The sequence below is a fragment of the Phyllostomus hastatus genome, unplaced genomic scaffold (genome assembly GCF_019186645.2).
Source record: "Phyllostomus hastatus isolate PE091 unplaced genomic scaffold, TTU_PhHast_1.1 phas_contig_98, whole genome shotgun sequence".
NCBI lineage: Eukaryota > Metazoa > Chordata > Mammalia > Chiroptera > Phyllostomidae > Phyllostomus > Phyllostomus hastatus.
The window spans coordinates 9,967,324-9,987,888 of record NW_025333999.1 but is presented as its reverse complement, the minus strand read 5'-3'; the positions used below and the strand labels follow the sequence as shown (position 1 = coordinate 9,987,888).

At 45.3% G+C, this 20,565-nt stretch overlaps 1 protein-coding gene across 1 annotated transcript in view; it reads left to right on the top strand.

Moving 5' to 3' along the window:
• Positions 1-243: 243 nt before the first annotated feature.
• The window catches only part of PEBP4 (phosphatidylethanolamine binding protein 4), a 210,329-nt gene continuing 190,007 nt past the window's right edge, over positions 244-20,565 (top strand). The window contains exons 1-2 of the mRNA XM_045853634.1: positions 244-319; positions 5,389-5,449. The gene's annotated coding sequence lies outside the window, so the exon portion shown is untranslated. The remainder of the gene's footprint in view (positions 320-5,388; positions 5,450-20,565) is intronic.

Genomic DNA, 20,565 nt, shown 5'->3' with positions numbered 1-20,565 from the left:
GATGCCAATGAGGTCCTAGGCCTCTGAGTCTCAGCTCCTAAGCTGTGGACACCAGCTTGTCTGCTTTGCTTACCCGTGACACTAAAAAAGCACAAAGAGCAAGCAGGCCACCCTGTACCCTGCAACTTGCCTCTGCCTTGTGACTGTGCTTAATATAGGTCAAATGAAAACAGCTCCCAAAATAGACCTTCTCTGAGAAGCAGCTGGCTTGTGAAATGCTCCACAGAGCAGGAAAAGGTGTGGGTGACAGGGGACCGTAGTTCTCCTCAGGTGTTACGTAACCTGGGCTTGAAAACCGGGGACAAATATCTGCAGAGAAGTGAGTCTGCCCCTGTCCCCGCCTCCCCATCCCTACCCCTGGCCCCGGAAGTAGCCCAACCACACTGCATATCACAAACTTGCAAAAAGCTTGTTCTGTCCTGGGCATCAGGTCACCCCTCAGAGCATCACCTCATCACTCTTGGGGAGCTGATCACCCACCAAAGTGATCACATGACTCCTACCTGCGTGGGCTGGGAGCACCAGAGTGGGGAGGTGGCTCCCCTGGTGCACCGGGTGGATCTCACCAGACCAGAGCAGTGGGAGGGGTAGAGAGGGGTGGGAGGGGGGAGAGCAGTGGTGGGCTGGGGGCTGAGGGGGACAACGAAGCAGCAGGGAGCAGGAACACCTGCATATGCCCTCTTCTTTTGTCTTTCCCATTTTTTTTGCCTTGGCCAGGGGAGAGGGGTTTCCCTAACTAAAGAGAATTGCTTCCTCCAGCATTCATTTTCCACTAGCTCTGTGATGATACAGTGAGGGCTGCCTACAGGGGGAGGCAGGGGGAGGGTCAGGACTTCCCTGGGGAAGGGACACAGGGGCCTCAGCAGTGCTCTGGGAGCTATGCCGCCCTTCAGGGTTGTCCCAGAATAAAGGCAAGGGGGTTGGGCCTCTCCAGTATGTGTGAATCAGAACACTTTGTTTTCTGTATTTTCTGATCCTTTGACAGTGGGGCCTGGCTGATCCTAGAGAGACTGCCCCTGGGCGGGGGGTTGGGGGGGGGGTTGGGGGGGGGGCTAGCCTGTTCCAAGAGGTAGAAAAGGACTCCCTTTTCTCCCTTTTCTGTGTGAGCACAGCTTTCAGATGCAAACCAGCCAAGCCAAAGTCCATACCCCCCACACTTCAGGAACACTTACACTGGAACCACTGTTACCCCAGGGTTGGCACCAGACAACTCGGGACAGCTCCCCTACCTAAACCTGCGTGCTCTGCCTTGCCTTGCCTTGCCTTGCCTTGCCTTGCCTTGCCTTGCCTTTCCTATGGGAACCATAACAGAGGCTCCTGCCCACATTTTCTCCTGTTGTCTCTTCACTGCCTCTGCCTTGTGACCAAATGGGGTGCTGCCCTGCGTGGCCCTGTGTGATGGGCAGTCTGCACTGTTTCTAGGGATCTGTGAGTATGAACTTCTTCCTTTGTGGCAGTCTTCTCCTACCTGTTGTAATGCAGGAGCTCCAAACTGGGGAGCAGTACTTTCATTCATGATACTAAAAAAAAACCATCCAGAGGACCAGCAGAGGTGGACATGCTGTCTATTACTCACATTACAGGGGTGTGCACCAATGGCAGTGCCTCAGTGTGTGGAATACCGCCCATCTCCAGCCTTGGCGCTACCTGTAGGGTTAGAGAGGGAGTAGTGTGTGACTGTCCCATGCTGTTGTGATACACGCAGGAGCCTTGAGACACAGGGGCCTTGCGAGGCCTGGGACATCCAGATACAGACTGTTTTTCTCATTCCTTGTGGCTGCTGGCCAGGCGGACACCTGTTGTCTGAGGTCACGGAGGGACCATGTCCTGAGTTACCCTACACCTGTTTAAAACAAATCTGGAGTACCCTTAAATCACCAGGCACAGGATGTGGCCTGCCCTGGGGCATTGGTGTCACCTCGGGCAAGGCAGCTCCCGCTGGCAGGTCCCAGAGGGGGACTGAGCTGCCAGCCATCAGAAGGCACCACTCCTGGCATCTTGAAGAAGAAATGCTTCAGTCTGGAAGAGGGCACGGGGTTATGAGTCACGCATCCACGCCGGGGGCATGTTAAGATGGAGGAGACTTAAGTGTACAGGGTCCGGCCAAAGTAACACCTGCTTGAGTGTGGTTGGTAGGGCACGTGAATGTCTTGCCCCAGATGGACAGCAATTTAAACATTTCACCTAAAATGTCATATCGAGTACTTGAGTGTGATGTTGTTATGTTACAGAATTACATGCTTATGATTTTGTAATAGAAGATTTTGTAATAAAAAAGGGGTCTCATTTGTGCCAAGCCCTGTATTTAAGTGCTGGTCAGAAGGATCAAGTTGGAAGGGAGGGATTAAGCCACGGGAAAGGACAGGAGCACCTGATGGCTGAGTGAGAGGCAGAGGACTGACTACAGCCTTGTTTGTTTAAGCACAGGAATGCATTCTGGGAAACCCATCGCTGGGTGATTACGTCGTTGTGAACAGCGCAGGACGCTCTTACCCAAAGTGGGATGGCATAGCCCACTGCACACCTAGGCTGTGTTACCCCAGTAGTCATAACATCTGGCTTCTTGTTATCTTTGCAAATAGTTTTTAGGGAAACAAAGTTGCTTCGGGCCAGTCCAAAGGTTATTTTGCTTTGTTTCAGCACCCCAAGTGCTGAGGTAGATGGCGCATAGCACAGTTCCTCTGGCATGGCAGCGCTGCCCTGTTTAAAGTGACTGTTTATATTGTTGTTTACAAGCCTATTGTATTGCTCCTAGGCTACAAGCTCGCACCAGGGGTGTCCAACCTTTTGGCATCTCTGGGCCACATTGGAAGAAGAAGAGTTGTCTTGAGCCACACATTAAATATACTGCAACACGTAATCACACACACAAATCTCGCCATGTTTTAAGTAAATTTATGATTTTGTGTTGGGCCAAATTTGTGTTGTGACAGCCATCCTGAGTGGCCTGCGGCCTGCAGCCCGCAGGCTCATGCATTACTGACCAAAACAGCATGAGATTAAATCCAGCCCAAGATGTAGCTGTTGGTTTGGAACCTGCTGGTGTTGCTTCATTCTGTGTTGTCCTGGATCACTGTGCCCCTTGCAGCCGCTCTGCCTTTCTCTGCCTTGCTGTCTGCCCAGCAGGATGACTGTGGAGCAGCCTTGCCCTCTAGCTTCCAGGTGGGCGAGGTGAGGAGCAGCCCTAAGGAGGAGAAAAGAGGACTGAGCACAGCGAAGACAGGATATTTATCTCCAGCAGCCTCCCTGCAGGGTCACCTTGGGCTCTCTGTGGTCTCCTGTTACAGGTCACTGCTCCTTTCTAGGCAGACTTCTCTGCCGCATTCTCCTTCCAGGTTCCTGTAATAGCTCCCTCCCCCAGGGCCCAGACTGCAGTGCCTGGAGGGAGGTACCCAGGGTGCAAGAATATAAGGAGGCCACTCTCACTTGCACAACCCTGAGGGCCCAAGCTACCTCAGATTCTGCATCAGGGGTGCCTCCCTCACCTGGCCGTAGTCCCTGCTCTGCTGTCCTGGCATCCTTCCAGGCCTAGCGACAGGGCTGCTACTAGCGGTGCGCTATTACTACCCCCTTTGTTTCCATGCCAGTAGCTTTGTAAGGGACCCTTTTGTTACTCCCTCCCAGACTTACTCCAGCCTGAGTGTGCCATCAAGCTCCTCTTGGGACCTGACTGCTATAAATGGGTACAACTTTCTGCGGCACTAGTATTTTTTGTATTATTTTTAACGGTGCATTTTCTACCTTTTTAGTTGTGGTTTTCCCTGTATAAAATACTATCTCTTATAGAGTCTACTTCTTTTTTATTAGACTTATCTGGTTTCCACATTTTTACTATTACAAACAATACCACAAATATGTGGGCATTTCCCTAAGGTAAATTCCTAGTAGAATTTATACAACTTCTGGGTGAAGTTGTCTAAATATTTTTAAAGCTTGTGATATGTGTATGCATCCAAGTTTCAGTTTGCATTCTTCGCTGGGGCGATGGGATGTCGGCGCGCCATATTTTCATTTCTGCTTCTGTGAATTGTTTGTTCGTGACCTTCACTCATTGTTTAGTGGAATGATATTTGTTCATATTGACATGTAATGGTTCTTTATGTGCAAGAAATATTATTCTTTGTCACCCATTGTGAGGGTTATTTCCTTGTTTGTTGGTTGACTCTTATTTATTGACATCTGATAATTTTGTGTTTGTGTATGAGCATTCGAAAATTTCAGATGTTTGTCTCTTAAGAGAGATTTTTTTGTTTTGTTTTTGGTTTCTTTCTTTGCTTTTTATTTAGCAAGGCCTTTCCCTTCTCAATATCATATAAATATTTTATATTATTATTCTCTATGTTTTTTAAAAGATTTTATTTATTAACTTTTAGAGAGAGGACAAGAGAGGGAGAAAGAGGAAGAGAAACATCACTATGTGGTTGCCTCTCTTGTGCCCCCCACTGGGGGCCTGGCTCGCAACCTAGGCATGTGCCCTGACTGGGAATTGAACTAGTGACCCTTTGGTTTACAGGCCAGCAGTCAATCCACTGAGCCACACCAGCCAGAGCTCTTCTCTGTCTTTCATAGTATTGTATTTCATGTTTAACTACTTGAGCTGTCTGGATTTTTTTATTTTTTGAATAGTCAATTATTTTAGCCTTTGTACTTCCCTGATTTAAATTCCAATTTTATCATATAATAAATATTTACACATAATTGGATTGTTCATGGACTGTTAATTCTGTTTCACTGAGCTGTTTATTCTTGTAACAGAACTTTAATGTTTTAATTATTGTAGCTTTGAAAAGTTAAATAGGACATGCTCTTCTTCCCTTGACACCCCATTAACTTTCTTTTTCAAAATATTTCCTGAATATTCAGCTACACTGATTCTTCCAAATGATGTTGAGATTTATTTTGTGAATTTTCACTAAAAACTCAAAAATTTTAATTGAAGTTACTTTATACCTATAAACTAATTTAAAGAGAATTAATATTTTTAAATATTAAACTATTTCAACCAGATACATCAGTATTTTTTCATAGATTCAACTTTTTCTTAAAACATCAAGCCTTCTTTGATATTAAAATTTTATTATTTTCTCCATATATGTTTATGACTTAATGTAGACCTTATTTAATTAGTTTAGAAAGAGCTTCCTATTTTTAGTTGACTTAGATGGGGTTTTACACTTTTCTTAATTAAAAATGTATTTCTTTAAACTGTGGTAAAATATGTGACCGTAAACTGTGTCATTTAAACCATTGTTGAGTCTAGAGCTCAGGGGCACCGGGCACATTCACACTGCTGGGCTGCCACCACCACCCCGTCCCCAGGGCGTTTCTCACCTGGCAAAGCTGAACATCCCCAGTAAATAGTGCCTCTCCCTCCCCCTATCTCCTCAGCCCCTGCAAGCACCATGCTTTATGTTGCAACGAATCTGACTCCTTACCCTGAGTACCTCAGGTGAGTGAAATTCTACAGTATTTGTTCTTTTGCGACTGGCTTATTTCGCTTAACATAATGTCTTCAAAGTTCATCTACTTTGTAGCATGGGTCAGGATTTTTTTTCCTTTTTAAGGCTGAGTAATCAATCATATATATGTATATATAATATATATGAATGCATAATATTACATATGTGTGTGTAATATATGTATATTTATTTATTTACATATTTTATCCATCCATTCATCTGTTGATAGACACTTGGGTTGCTTTTACCTTTTGGCTATTGTGAATAATGCAGGTATGAACATGGCTGTGCAAATGTCTCTTCAAGGTTCTGCTTTCAGTTATTTTGTGTATATACCTAGGAGAGGAATTGTTGGATTGTATGATAATTCTATTTTTAATTTTTTGAGGACCCTCCATACTGTTTTCCATAAGGGCTGCAACATTTTACACCATCATTACACTCAAGTTCTAGTTTCTCCACATCCTTGCCAACACTTGTTATTTTCTGTTTGACAGTAGCCTAGCCATCTTAATGGGTGGGTTAGTTTTTATTTGCATTTCTTTAGTGAACTAAAGATGTTGAGCATCTTTTCATGTGTTTATTGGCCACTTATATATCTGCTTTGGAGAAATGTCTATTCAAGTATTTTGCTCATTTCTGAGTCAGGTTCTTTATTGTTGTTATTGTTATTGAGTTTCAGTAGTTCTTTATATTTTCTAGATATTAATCCCTTATGAGATATGTAATTTACAAATATTTTGTCCTATTCTGTGAGTTCTCTTTTAGTTTGTTGATAGTGTCCTTTGATGTGCAAAAGTTATCTTATTTCCAAGAAGTTCAATTTGTCTATTTTTTAAAAAGATTTTATTTATTTATTTTTAGAGAGGGAAGGGAGGGAGATAGAGAAAGACAGAGAAACTTCAATGTGCAGTTGCTGGGGGTTATGGCCTGCAACCCAGGCATGTACCCTGGCTGGGAATCGAACCTGGGACACTTTGGTTCCCAGCCCATGCTCAATCCACTGAGCTATACCAGCCAGGGCTGTCTATTTTTTTTAGTTGCCTATATCTTTGGTGTCATATTTAAGAATTCATTAATAAATCCAATGTCATGAAGAATTGCTCCTATGTTTTCTTCTAAAAATTTAATAGTTTTTGTTCTTACATTTAGGCCTTTGATCTGTTTTTAGTTAATTTTTGTTTATGGTGTTAGGTAAGAGTTCCCCTTCATTCTTTTGTTCACTTATGTGAACATCCAGTTTTCCTAGCACCATTTGTGGAAAAGGCTGTCCTTTCCCTGTTCGGTGCTCTTAGCACCCTTGTTGAAAATTATTTGACCACATTTCAAAGGGTATAGTTCTGGGCTCTCCATTCTGTTCCTTTGGTCTATTTGTCTATCTTCATACCAGTACCACACTATTCTGATTACCATGGCTTTGTAATAACTTTTTAAGTTAGGAATGTGATTCCTCCAACCTTGCTTTTAATCTAATTTTTTTCAGGATTGTTTAGTTACTCAGGGTCCCTTGAGATTCTATGTGAATTTTAGGATGGATTTTTCTAATTTTTCCAAAACCATTATTAGAATTTTGATAGGGATTGGATTGAATCTGTAGATCACTTTGGGTAATAATGATACCTTAAAAATATTATCTTCCAATCTGATAGCCTTTCCATTATCATATGTTTTTATATGAAGAATATACACTGGAAATTGACAAGTAGGTTTTTGGCACTGAGATCATTTAAAGGGATAATTGCATTAATAGATATATTAATATCAACTACCCCTACATTCTCTGGATAAAGCCAACTTGGTTATGGTCAACTATTCTTTTGTTGTGTTGCTGAATTTGACTTGCTAGGATATTTAGAATTTTTATTTTTCTATTCATAAGAAAGGTTGGTAAGTACTCTCTTTTTGACTTTAAGTTTTACTATCACATTTGTGCCAGTACCCATTAGGTTTTTATAGCAGGTATGAATTTCACACAGGTTCAGAGATACAGATATGTAACTATCTTTGTTTCTCCATAACAGATACTTAGTTCAAGACAGCCCATTTCTGCTAATGAAAGAAATTACTCAGGAGTGGTGCGGGGAAAATGGAGACAACTGTACTTGAACAAGAATAAAAAATAAATAAATAAATGCTCAAAATATATATAAAAAAGAAAGAAAATAAGAAGAAAACCCAATCCCTCAAGGAGTTTACAGTCTAATAGAAAAAGTAGCTGTTGAAATGAAAACTCAGGTCATCAGCTTAGGAGCTATGTGCTTCCCTCCACATCTCCAGAAAAAAAGAAAAGAAAAGAAAACTTACTCATAAAATTTGCCACTTCTGTACTGAAACATGTCAATCCAGAGTATAAAATGAAATCAGTTCAATATTGTACCTTTTTCCTCTCTTTTCCCCATGGTGGTCTGAATTTCAGAGGTTTGCTTGTCTTTCTAGCACAAGGTGAGTTATTTGTCTCTGAGCCTTGTTGCCATGTGCCTAGCCAGTTCTAGAGTTTGAACGGCAACAGACCCTGGACACTGCAGATCCCTGTCCTGATGATAGAATTCTCCAATTTTGTCTACCTGCCCACTCACTACTTCTCTTGACCCCTAGGGCTCGGGTGTCTTACCTCAGCTGCTCAGGGTACAGGGAGCAAGGATAGCTGCCATCCACCCACACACCTGCTCGACCATTTTGATCCACCACCCTTGCTCCTCCAAGACTTGCAGAGTCATGAAAAACTGGTCTCTGGGCCTCTCTGCTCTGGGACCCCTTTAAAACTACCCAGGGTTTCTCTCACTCTGCCCTTGGTTTCAACCAGGAGAGAGCCAGGGTGCCAAGCACCCTTAGAGACTCTTTGTTGGATGTCTATCAATATCCCTGTCAAATCTCCTTCCTGTCTGTCAGCTGGTCACCTTCATTCATTTTGGGGTGAGAAAACCTCCCTTTTGTGATCATGAACTCTATGTTCTCATAGGTTTTATCACTGGTCATTGATTTGTAAAGTCATGATTTTTAAAATACAAAACAAAATAAAAATTTTTTTCTCAAAAATATGGCTCCTGAAAACCAAGTGTTTTTTGGCCTTCCAGCACTGCCTCCCACTGAGGTGAAACTCAAAGCTGGGCAAGAGCTGTCTGTCCCACTCTTCTTGCTGTAGCTATAAAGTGGTAAAAAACTTTGAGTCAAGTAGCAGAAACCAGGAGTTACTTTTAATGAAAAAATACAGCAGTTGATGTTAAATAAAATACCCTGCTATTTTAGAAATTATGTTCTCATTAAACCACTTGGGTCCTCTATGTGGCCAGAAGGTAATTATTCTTTGATAACACTTGCAAATTTTCTATTGTTGTTTGTCTCTTTTGTATAAATTTAAATACCTTACATATTCTGAAAAACTGTCAGTTTTATCAGTGTTTCCAAATTGATTTGCATAGTCTTATACATGGAACTTATAATTTGAAAGATACCTATCTATGATTATATCCTTTTCCTTATATTATTGGCCATTTTTCTCTTTGACCCACATCTGTCAGAGTTCAGTTGCAGAAAATAACATCCTTCTAACTGGGGTAAGCAGAAAAGAAACTCTGTCAGTGTGGAAAATAACCTACAGAATTAGAATGATTGGGAAGACTGAAAGAACAGATGAGGCCGAACTCTCACAGACAGCTTCCCAAGGCCTCTCTGGACACTCAGAGTCCTTACTATGCACTCACCGCTCCCCACACCCACCTTTTAGCTCTTTGCAAACATCATCTCCGTGATATCTCACAAAACCCCATGAGGTAGGGCAAAAGCAAAGGCCATTGAATTCATGGTCTCCGTGGCCACAAACAGGCCCAAAGGACCAAGACCCGGTATCCTTTTCCATGTGCAAGGTCATCTCGAGTCACAGCAGAGTTGGGATGAGCCACTAGGTCATGTAGGTGGTCATTGCAGGTTAGTGCCTAAGACTCACTTCCCAGACACTGCAGTTGTTAACATCTCTGGGGCAGCCTGGTGTCCTGAGGAATGTGGGCCTGGAACCAGAGTGGGACCCAGTTGATTTTAAGGGACTGTCTGGGCTACGCTGTTTCTCTGGGCTACTTTGAATGGGGTGAGGGGCTGGTGCTCTCTGGAAAGACCTTGAAGGGACACCTGGAGGAAATGCCTGCGAAACCTTCCTCTTCCTTTGGTTCTCCTTGCCTTCCTGCTGGCGTGTTGGTCTCTTCCTGATCTGATTTGTAAGAGGTCTTTATGAATTTTGGATGTGGCAATGTAGTTGGCTACATGCAATGCAGTATTTTATATCTGGGGTCTCAATAAAAAATATTTTTTTTGTTTTATAGTTAAATCTACCAATCCTTTGTCATATAGTTTTGTGTCTTTTCTATCACATTTCTTACCCTAGCTTTTGGTTATAAAGATATTCTTCTGTTTCTTTCTCTAAACATTTAAAAATTTCTATTTTAATAGTTTATTTTATAAAATTCACCTGAAATTTGTTCTGTGTTAAAGTATGATGTCATAATCTAATTTTATTCTCACATGTGGAAATTCAGTTGCTCAGCACCATTTATTAAATAGTCTGTCCTTTCTCCATTGACTTCAAATGTCACCTCTGTCACGTAAGGAAGTTTGTAATGAGCAAAGAAGATCCCTGAGCATCTACAATGGAAAACTGCATAGAGTATGGGCACTCTTCCAGGCTGTCTGATTCCGCGCCTCTCACTGACTTGAGGTGTTGTACAGCTCCATCAATTGTAGAGGACTAAAACCAACACGGGGTAAGTCTTGTCTACAAACGAGCGAAAAACTCCTGCTGGCGGACATTCAATTGACTTCCCTCTCCCACTGAGGAAGAAACCAGTTTTGCTGTCATTCACTCATTCTTTTCTTTTTTAATTTTTAAAAATGTTTATTGACTTTAGAGAGACAGGAAAGGGGTGGAGAGAGTGAGAAAGAAACATCAATGTGAGAGAAAAACATCAATTGGTTGCCTCTCATACAGGCCCTGACCAGGATCAAGCCTGCAACATAGGCATGTGCCCTGAACAGGAATTGAACCTGATATGTTCTGGTATATGGGACAGTGGTCCAACCAACTGAGCCACCTAGCCAGGATGCACATTCCTTTCAATATTCCTCATCTATCAGTGTGTCCAGTTCTTGGATTACTCTTTAAACTATTTGGAAGAGTTTACCATTTCCCTCATTAATAATGAGTTAGATAAAAAATTTAACATGTGCTTACTTTATATCTGTATGAAAGTAATTATGCTTTAATAGTCACGTATCAATGACATATAACTTTAAGCAAATCCAAAGGGAAATGATTATTTGGTGATAATTATTCACTTTTGTAAGTTTTCCCATGTGAGCAGTTGTAATAGGACCCAATCCCCAGCCCCGAGTACATAGCATACCTGTATATATGACGTGCTCTGGATGGCCAGGGGAAAAACAAACAGAATAAACATTCTGACATGTTTCATCTGTATTACAAGCAAGCTTCTCAGCATTCTGATGATGGTATAGTCAACACTGAATCTGCAATGAAGGCACTTGGCTCACCAGAGCAGAAGACACAGGCTCTCCAGAAGAGCTCATTCATCCTTTTGTTCCTCAATACACACTCACCCCTGCAAAGTGCAGCACTCAGTGCTGACATGCAGCAGGGAAATGAAGAAGTGAACATCTCTGGTGTATTGAAATTCACTTCCTACCTTTGGCCAAGATGGAGGCATAGGTAGATACACTTTGCCTCCTCACACAACCAAAACAAGGACGACAAATTTAAAAACAAAAAATAACCAGAACTGCCAGAAAATTGAACTGTATGGAAGTCTGACAACCAAGAAGTTATTAAAGAAGAAACATGCATCCAGACCAGGTGGAGGGGTAGAGATGGGCAGTCAGGGTGGAGAGGACACGTGGCAAGGCAGTGGCTGAAGGCCTGGGGTTGGGAAGGTGGCAGCTGGCAGAGTGGGTGGTCCCACATTTGTGTGCAGATAAACTGGGAAGAACAACTGGGGAGCAAGACAGACTGTGCAACCCAGGGTTCCAGCACAGGGAAATAAAGCCTCAAAACCTCCGACTAAAAAACCTGTAGGGGTTGAGGAGGTGGAAGAGACTCCCAGCCTCACAGGAGAGTTTCTCAGAGAGACCCATGGGGTCCTAGAACATACACAAACCCACCCACCTGGGAATCAGCACCAGAAGGGCCCAATTTGCTTGTGGATAGTGGGGAAAGTGACTGAAAGACAGCCAGGAGCTGAGCAAGTGGCATTGTTCCCTCTTGGACTCCTCCCCCATATACAGCACCACAACACAGTGACATGGGTTGCCCCACCCTGGCGAATACCTAAGGCTCTGCCCCTTACTGTGCAACAGGCAAACCAAGGCAAAGAAACATGGCCCAAATGAAAGAACAAATCAAAACTCCAGAAAAAATACAACTAAGTGATGAAGAGATATCAGGTGCAGAGTTCAAAACACTGGTAATCAGAATGTTCACAGAAATGGTTGAATATGGTTGCAAAATAGAGGAAAAAGTGAAGGCTATGAAAAGTGAATTAAAGGAAAATGGACAGGGAACCAAAAGTGAAGGGAAGGAAACTGGGACTCAAATCAATGGTTTAAGCAGAGAAATAAACATGCAACTAAAACAGAATGAAGAAACAAGAATTCAGAAAAATGAAGAGAGGTTTAGGAACCTCCAGGACATCTTTAAATGTCCCAACATCCGAATCATAGGGGTACCAGAAGGAGAAGAGGATGAACAAGAAATTGAAAACTTATTTGAACAAATAATGGAGGAGAACTTCCCCAATCTGGCAAAGGAAATAGACTTCCAGGAAGTCCAGGAAGCTCTGAGAGTCCCAAATAAACTGTACCCAAGGAGGAACACACCAAGGCACATCATAATTACGTTACCCAAGATGAAAGATAAGGAGAGAATCTTAAAAGCAACAAGAGAAAAGGAGACAGTTACCTGCAAAGGAGTTCCCATAAGGCTATATCAGGTGATTTCTCAAAAGAGACCTTGCAGGCAAGAATGGGCTGGAAAGTAGTATTCCAAGTCATGAAAAGCAAGGACCTACATCCAAGATTACTCTACCCAGCAAAGCTATCATTTAGAATGGAAGGGCAGCCCTGGCTGGTATAGCTCAGTGGATTGAGCGTCGGCCTGCAAACCAAAGGGTTGCTGGTTTGATTCCCAGTCAGGGCACATGCCTGAGTTGCAGGCCAGGTCCCCAATAGGGGTGCATGAAAGGAAACCACACATTGATATTTCCCTCCCTCTCTCCTTCCCTTTCCCTCTCTCTAAAAATAAATAAATAAAATCTTCTAAAAATATACTAAATTTCAAAAAAAAGAAGAAGAATGGAAGGGCAGATAAAGTGCTTCTCAGATAAGGTCAAGTTAAAGGGGTTCATTATCACCAAGCCCTTATGATATGGAATGTTAAAGGGACTTATCTGAGAAAAAGAAGATCAAAATTATGAACACTAAAATGGCAACAAACTCACAACTATCAACAACTGAATCTAAAAAACAAAAACAAACTAAGCAAACAACTAGAACAGGAACAGAATCACAGAAATGGAGATCACATGGAGGGTTAACAGCAGGGAGCGGGAAGAGGGAGAATGGGGGGAAAAGGTACAGAGAATAAGAAGCATAAATGGTAGACAAAAATAGACAGGAGGAGATTAAGAATAGTATAGAAAGTAGAGAAGCCAAAGGACTTATATGTACAACCCATGGACATGAACTAAGGTGGAGGAATGATGGTAGGAGGAGGGATACCGAGCAGAGGGGATTAAAGGGGAGAAAAAATGGGACAACTGTAATAGCATAATCAATATAATATATTTTTAAAAAAGAAATTAACTTCCTAATTGCACAGTGAGAAGTAACCCGAGGGCCCTACACAGAGAAGCACGACAGGACAGGCTGTCAGGAAGTGATACAACATAAGAAATGCGACAGGCTCTAGATGTGAACAGGTCAAAAAGCAAGTTGGGGATGAGGGAGGAGCCCTGCCTGAGCAGAGCGAGGAGTCCTACTTCTCCCCATGGCAGGTGGGGACACAATGGTGCCGCTGGCAGACGGTGGCTGGCTGCTTTTTGGACACCCCGTGCTCTTGAGTTTGTCACCTGGGAGGCTCCCGTGGATGTGGAGACTAGCTGTCCTGCAGAGAAGAAGCTCCCTCAGAGGCCCCTTGGGGGAAGCCATGGAGTCGCTTACTTATGACTCATGGTCTGTAGGATTTACTGAGTTGGTAGACAATTAGGTGACTGAAGGAAGACAGTCTCATTACCCAGTGGCATTCTCCTGAGAAGCCTGAGTGCCTTGAAAGGTTTTCCATCGGAGTCTTGTCAACACAAAAAACACAGCAGCTACTCTCACAGTATCTACAGTCTCCTGGAGAAGGCAAGGCTTGTGTAGGTGGAAGGAGAAATAATGACACATGCCAGCTTATGAGTTCCAGATAGGTCCAGAGGACCACGTCAGGAGAGCTTGAAGAAAATGGGCATGAGGTGGGCAAGGGAGAGAGGTCAGCTCAGGAAGCAGCGTAGAGGAGAGCAGCAGGCATGCCAGGCAGGGAGTGGAGCCCCTGGGGCAGAGTGGGGAGTCAGCCAGAAGGGTCTGAAAGGCAGCGCAGTGGAGGCACCTGATGGTGGGGCAAATTACTTCTCAAGCATGAGACCAGGCCTGGGGAGGGGGCTCCCACGATGGCGCTCTGCCTGAGCAGGGGCCACCAGAGTTCGCCCCCTGTGGGACCAGTGCTCCTTCCTTGGCAAACCCACACATTTCCATTTAGGAAATGCCCCTAAAGCCACTCATTGCTCTCTATCTCATCTGTCCCAAAATACTCAGACTTACGTGCAGGGGGCTGGCCCCAGGCCGGCCTTTCAGGAAGACCCCATTCCTCCCATTGGACTGTTTTCCTCTCCCACAGGATCAACTAGGGGGGTCCCTGTGGACCTGGGGTGGCTCTGAAAGTGGGATGCAGGGCTTGTCAGAGGGAAGGTAGTCGTGAAGTTGAATTCAGCCATATTCATGATGCTGCCCAGGGTCAGCTGATAAACACAGGAACGCAGAGTTCCAGTCCTCAGAGCTGGACAGGATGAGTCTCAGGTGCAGGTCCAGCCCGCCACTTACTAGCTGTGTCCTGGGGACAGTTTCTCCTGCTCTCTGTGCCTCAGTGTCCTCATTCTATCAGTGGGGATACGCCTCGTGAAGTGTTTGTGAGGACAACAAGGGACAGCACGTATAGGGAACGTAGAAGATCACATAGCAAAGGCTCAAAAGAAATGAGTTAACATCAACTAATCCAGTGAATTTTAAAATATTTACTAGCAGAATCATCTTCCAAAAATGCATGCACACACACATTTCCTAAGCAGAGCCTTAACATAGAAAACATCAATCTCCTGGTTGGCTCTTTCTCTCCCACACCCCGGAACTTCCTGAAGCAGCTGCACAGACTGCAGGTTGGAGCCACTGCTCCTCCTCCACCCTTGACCTGAGAGTGGAATTCCCTCCCCTTCTTGCAGTGGTGGCCCATCCTGGGCACCATGGGGCCCGGGTCTAAACATTTTGCTGATAGGCTCCTGTGGTTCCCCGGGAGGGGTGGGGTGGCAGGAGGGGATGGGCCACGCTGTTCCTGGGAGCCAGCCTTATGCTGGGCAGAAAGCTGCCTGTGGTCACTGGATCCGTGTCCCTTCCAGAGCCATGGATGGGAATGTTCCCCAAGCCTTCCTACATGCATCTACCTGGGGCTGCCTTGGGAAATCATTACACCTGAGGATGCCATATATGTATAAGACTGTCTGCCTGAGTTCCCAAGAGGATCCACCTTGATCTCAACAGGTACTTTCCTTATTTGCAAAGCCCCCTGACCAGGTCAGCTTCCTGGACAGGACCCAGGAGAAGAGGAAGGTGAGAGGCCCAGGAAGACTAACCTCATTTTTTCTCTTAGGTTTCAAACACCTTTCCTGATGGAGAGCTGGAACCTGGCCTTGACCCAGACCTTCTCTTCACTCCTTGGCTGGTGTCTGCAAACGCTCTGAACCACGGGTCAGGTGTCTGGCAGCTCCCAGTGCGCATGGACTGTCTGTTGAATCTATGGATTCTGGTTTCCAGTCTGATGGTTTGGCTGCCTTCCCCCTCCACTGGACAGCGCTAAACAGTCAGCCCTCCAGCTAAACGCTGCTCAGAGGAAGGGACCAGTGCAAGGACTTGTTGGAGAGGTGCTCTGTAGGCCTAGCCAGAAGCACTGAGCCAGGGGCAGGTGTGAGGTGTGCAAGGTGGCTGATCTAAGGAGACTGCAGGGACACAATCATATGTCGCAGGTTGGGCCTCAGCAGGCTGGAGGATTCGATGCGTGAATTCTAGTCCCCTTGACAAAGATGGATGAGCTGAGAGTAAGCAGCCTCAGACACTCTCTGCAAACACCTCCTCCATTCTGGTCTCATTTCCCTCCAGGGTCCCTACTGTTCACAGGTCTATTTTATTACAGCTTCTATCATGGGCTGCCCAATTTCACTGTTGGTTAAGTAAATACCCATCTTTCCCATTAGACTGTGCAGGCAAACATTGTGTTGTATTCATCCTGGAGGAAATCCCTGGAGCTCCGAATACTTTGCACATGGCTGGGCCCAGTGGGTGTTTAAATTGAGTCGGCAGCTATTCTAGTCACCTTTTCCAGAAGGGACCAGCTAAAGTCGTCTCCAGACCCAGTTTAAGATGAACTTATTTTTTCTAATTGCGCACTGTAGTGGCACAGGGCTGTGCGCCCTCACAGGTGCATAGCACCTGGCCCAGAGAGGCCCCAGGAATGTCTGCCGGTGGAATGAATTAAGGATGAGATGTGGATGTAAATATCGGAGAGGGAGCATCCAGATCATCCCATGCCACTGCCGTGTGGGTGAGTTGCAGATGAGAGCTGGGTGCAGCAAGGGGATGTGTGTCAGCAGGCCTTTGGACTGCAGCTGGGAGACAAGAATGGCCCAGGGTGCTCTCGTGAGGGGTCAGAAGACAGGTGCTAGACCCAGGGGGATTTGGTTGGGAGATCTGAGACTTGGCTAACTGTGAGTCCAAGCTTCAGCTGCAGAACGAGGATATGGTGCTCGCGACAAAGGGCCACAGGGAGGGCTAAACGAGACAGTGCTGGTGACGCGTCCTCGCACTGACACATGGTCAGTGCTCAGTCGGTGGAAGCTGTCATCACCAAGAAGAAGAACTGTGACACTGGGGTACCCTGATGAATTAGTGTTTTTATATTTTTCAAGTAAATACCCAAAAGAGGAACTTCTAGATCATTTGGTCATTCTGTTTTAGTTTTTAAAGGAAATCTTATTTCAGGAACAATCAACTCCCCACCATGCCATAGTTTCTTCCCTGTAGAACATTCTCTTAGCTTCTGCCCAGATCTTGGAGGTGTCATAGGCTGCGTGGCAAAGCCAAGGCAGGCATCCCCTGCTGCCCTGAGCTGTTCTGACGCAGCCTAAGACCCAAGAATGGTCCCCACCCTGGCTTCCCTTAGTCACTGTGCTCAGGGCTCCAGCAACTGCATCCGCTTTCGTCCACCAGCCCCTGCGCCCTTCTAAGCCTCCCATGGGGTCCCCTTCTGCAGGTCCTCTCTCAAAGCTCTTGCTGATCCTCCTCCTGTAAGGTCGCCACAGCCTCAGTCATGATTGTTCCAGTGAGACCTTAATTTGTACAGGTGATCAAGGGTGACACAGAGAGGGCAATGCCATCAAAAAAAGAATTTCTTAACTTAGTGTTTCCAAGAAAAAAAAAACATGCCACACCACCTGGGATAGAACCAAGGTGTGGCAGGGAGGCAGAAGGGAGAAGGAGGGTGTATGTCTCAGCGCCGTCCTTGTGTTTTCCACAGTAAGGAAGGGGTGAGGCAGGTTAAAATGCTGAAGAAGCTTAGGATGGGGGTAGTTTGAATGAGGTAGCAGGCTCTGGGTTATTGGAGTGACCTCCATGGTTACTGGTGCCTGGCCCTGAGGTGACGGGGCAGGGGGTATTGGCCCGGTGGGTGAGAGTCAGACAAAGGGGGTGGCTGGGGGTGCAGACTGGAGCCCGGCTGGCTGGAGTGTGAAAGGCATGCTCCGAGGAGACCTGCACACTGTCTGTAGGAATCAGCTCACCCAAGGCCCCCCAGAGCTTGAACCAAGATAGAACACCTAAAATAAAGTAGAGAATCAATTTACCCTGCTCCTGACCCCAGGGGTGCTTCTGTGGCTGAGCTTGGCAATACTGGCAATTTTGTTGTGGTGGTTTGTTTTGATGCTCATCTTCCTTGCTCAGCTGTGAGTTCATCCAGGGCAGGTTGTTGATCTTCACACCTTGGGCTCCTGCCACCGATCCATGTTTAACCCAGTGGTTCTCAGGCCTAGACTGATCGTTAGAATCCATGAGAAGCATTTAAAAAATACTAACATCTAGGCCTGACTCTCAGACACTTAATTCATCTGAAGTGTATGAATTTCCACGGACTCCTGAACTTCCTGGGAGGAGTATTCCAGAAGGAAAGCAAGGTTGTGGTCCCAGATGTGGTCATTAAAAACACAGCAGGAAAGCCAGGGACTTGCCCTGGGCATGGTTACCTGCTCTAGGAGCATCAACTGCCCATTCCGGGAGAACGTTACCTGCCGAGTCTCAGGAGGCCTGGCAGGCCCTGGGCTGGAACCAGGGTTGTTCTGCCATCTTCTGAGACGTGGCTTCAGGCCACACTCACTGGGGAAGGGACTCTTGCACTGCTACTCGCTACTCAGAGTAGGGCCCACTATCACATCTCCTCCTGCTGGTGCCCATGTGCCTTTTGCTCCACGCAGTCGAACGCTGCTCCTCTCTCCCCACCCACTGTGGTGGTCTCCCTGCAGCTCTAGTGCCCCTGCTGCAAGTAGAAACAACGGGGTTCATCTCTGTGGTTTTTGCTCTCTTCCTTTGAATCTTTGGAAGGAGGAATGCCACCCCATTATCCTTTTTTTAATAAAAAAAAAGCCTCATCTGAGGATATGCCCATTGATTTGAGAGAGATAGAGAAACATTGATGTGAGAGAGAAACATTGATCAGTTGCCTCCTGCACGCTCCGACTGGGGACTGGTGCTGAACCCACAGCCCAGGTACGTGTCCTGACGGGGAATCAAAGCGGCAACCTTCTGGTGTTTGGGACAACGCTTCAACCAGCTGAGCTGCCCGGCCAGGGCCCACCCATTCTTTTTCTACTCTTTCCCACCCTACATAGTAGCTCCTCCTTGGAACTTTCTGGAACTTTCTCCAACTGTCTCCCCAACAGCCAACTACTGCAACCTTCTCTCCTGCTACTCCAGGAACGTGCTCTGACACTCTCACTCCCCGATATTCTCAGACCCTGGTTGCTTTAAGGGCCCAAACTCTGGAGCATCCTGGAGGGAGCTTGATGCCTACATTTCCCAGCCCAGAAACCTGCTACCTCCCCACAGCCACCACCTAACAACCCCCCCACTACTCTGGGTAAGTAGTAGCTACAGGAGCTTTTCTCCATTAGCAAGAGGCAGGGACTGTCCATGAGGACCAGCCACAGAGACAGAGAGACAGAATGAGCATGTCTCAGGGACAGAACTGTGGCCTGGAGACCTCAAGGGCATTAGTGACTAGGGCGGTATTTTGGTTTGTTCACTCTGATGATTTGAGGCTGCCTGTGGCACTTCTGCATGCTTGTCTCTGAGCACCTGTGTCTCCCAGAAAGGCCACTCTGGCACCTTTTTGGGGCTAGAGCTCTGGACTGGGGTGAGCGTTACTGATTTCAGTTCAGACAGGCCTTACTTTCAACAGACGTAGGAAGTTTGCGCCCTTTGTGGGGTCCTGATTTCCCCTCCCATGGGAAGGAGAATCCCTTTTTCCTCTCATCTTTAGACATAGGGGGAGAACTAGAGATTGAATCTGTTCATGAAATGAGGAGGTAAATACACAGCTCTGGTAGGCTCTAAGTTCAATTCTCACCTCCATGAGGACAGACAAAACATTCGACCAATTCACAGGACACAGATGACCCTTACCCCCAAAAAGTAACACAAATAAATGACAAATAAAAATGGCCTGACATACACTATCCTGGTGGAAGGATTGCAGATATCGTACAGGGCTATGAGGGGATATTCAAAAAAGGTCTCTGAGTAAAGTGATGTTTAAATAACAGCTGAAGGATGAGCAAAACTGAGCCAGATGGGTCATGGGGTGGGAAAGAAGGGTGCTCCTTGCAGAGGACTCTTGCAAAGGCCTCAGGGTAGGAGAGAGTGTAGGCAATTTGTAGGGCGGAGAGTAGGCTACACAGACTGATAGAGCTGTCTATGCAGTGTGGGGAATGAATTAAGCCAGTATTTTCAGAGTGGACTTTATATAATCCTGGTTCCTTGGATGTGTGTGTGTGTGTTAAAATACGTAAAATAAAATTTACCATTTTAACAAATTTTAAGTGTACAATTAAGTGGCTTTTACTACATTCACAATATTGTACAACTGTCATCACTATGTATTCCCAGAACATTTATTACCCCAACAGAAAGCCTGTAACCATTAGGCAATAACTCCCCATTCTCTCATTTCCCCAGGCCCTGAAAATGACTCTAGTTACCTCATATAAATAGAATCACACTATATTTGGTTTTTGTGTGTGTGCCTGGCCTACTTCCCTTAGCATAATGTTCTCAAGGTTCATCCCTGTTGTAGCAGGTGTCAGAATTTCTTTCCTTTTTATGGCTGAATAGTATTCCACTGTATGTATATACCACATGTTCTTTATCCATTCTTCTGTTCATGGACACCTGTTTGTTTTCACTCTTTGGTTTCAAAGAACATTGGCATACAAATATGTACTCTAGTCCCTGCTTTAAATTCCTGTATGTACCCTGGTTGGTGTGGCTCAGTGGACTGAGTGCCGACCTGCAAACCAAAAGGTCACTGGTTTGATTCCCAGTCAGGGCACGTGCCTGGGTTGAGGGTCAGGTCCCCAGTAAGGGGTGCACGAGGGCAACCACATATTGATGTTTCTCTCTCTCTTTCCCCCCTTCCCCTCTGTCTAAAAATAAATAAATAAAATCTTTTATAACATTTCTGTGAGTATATATATCTAGG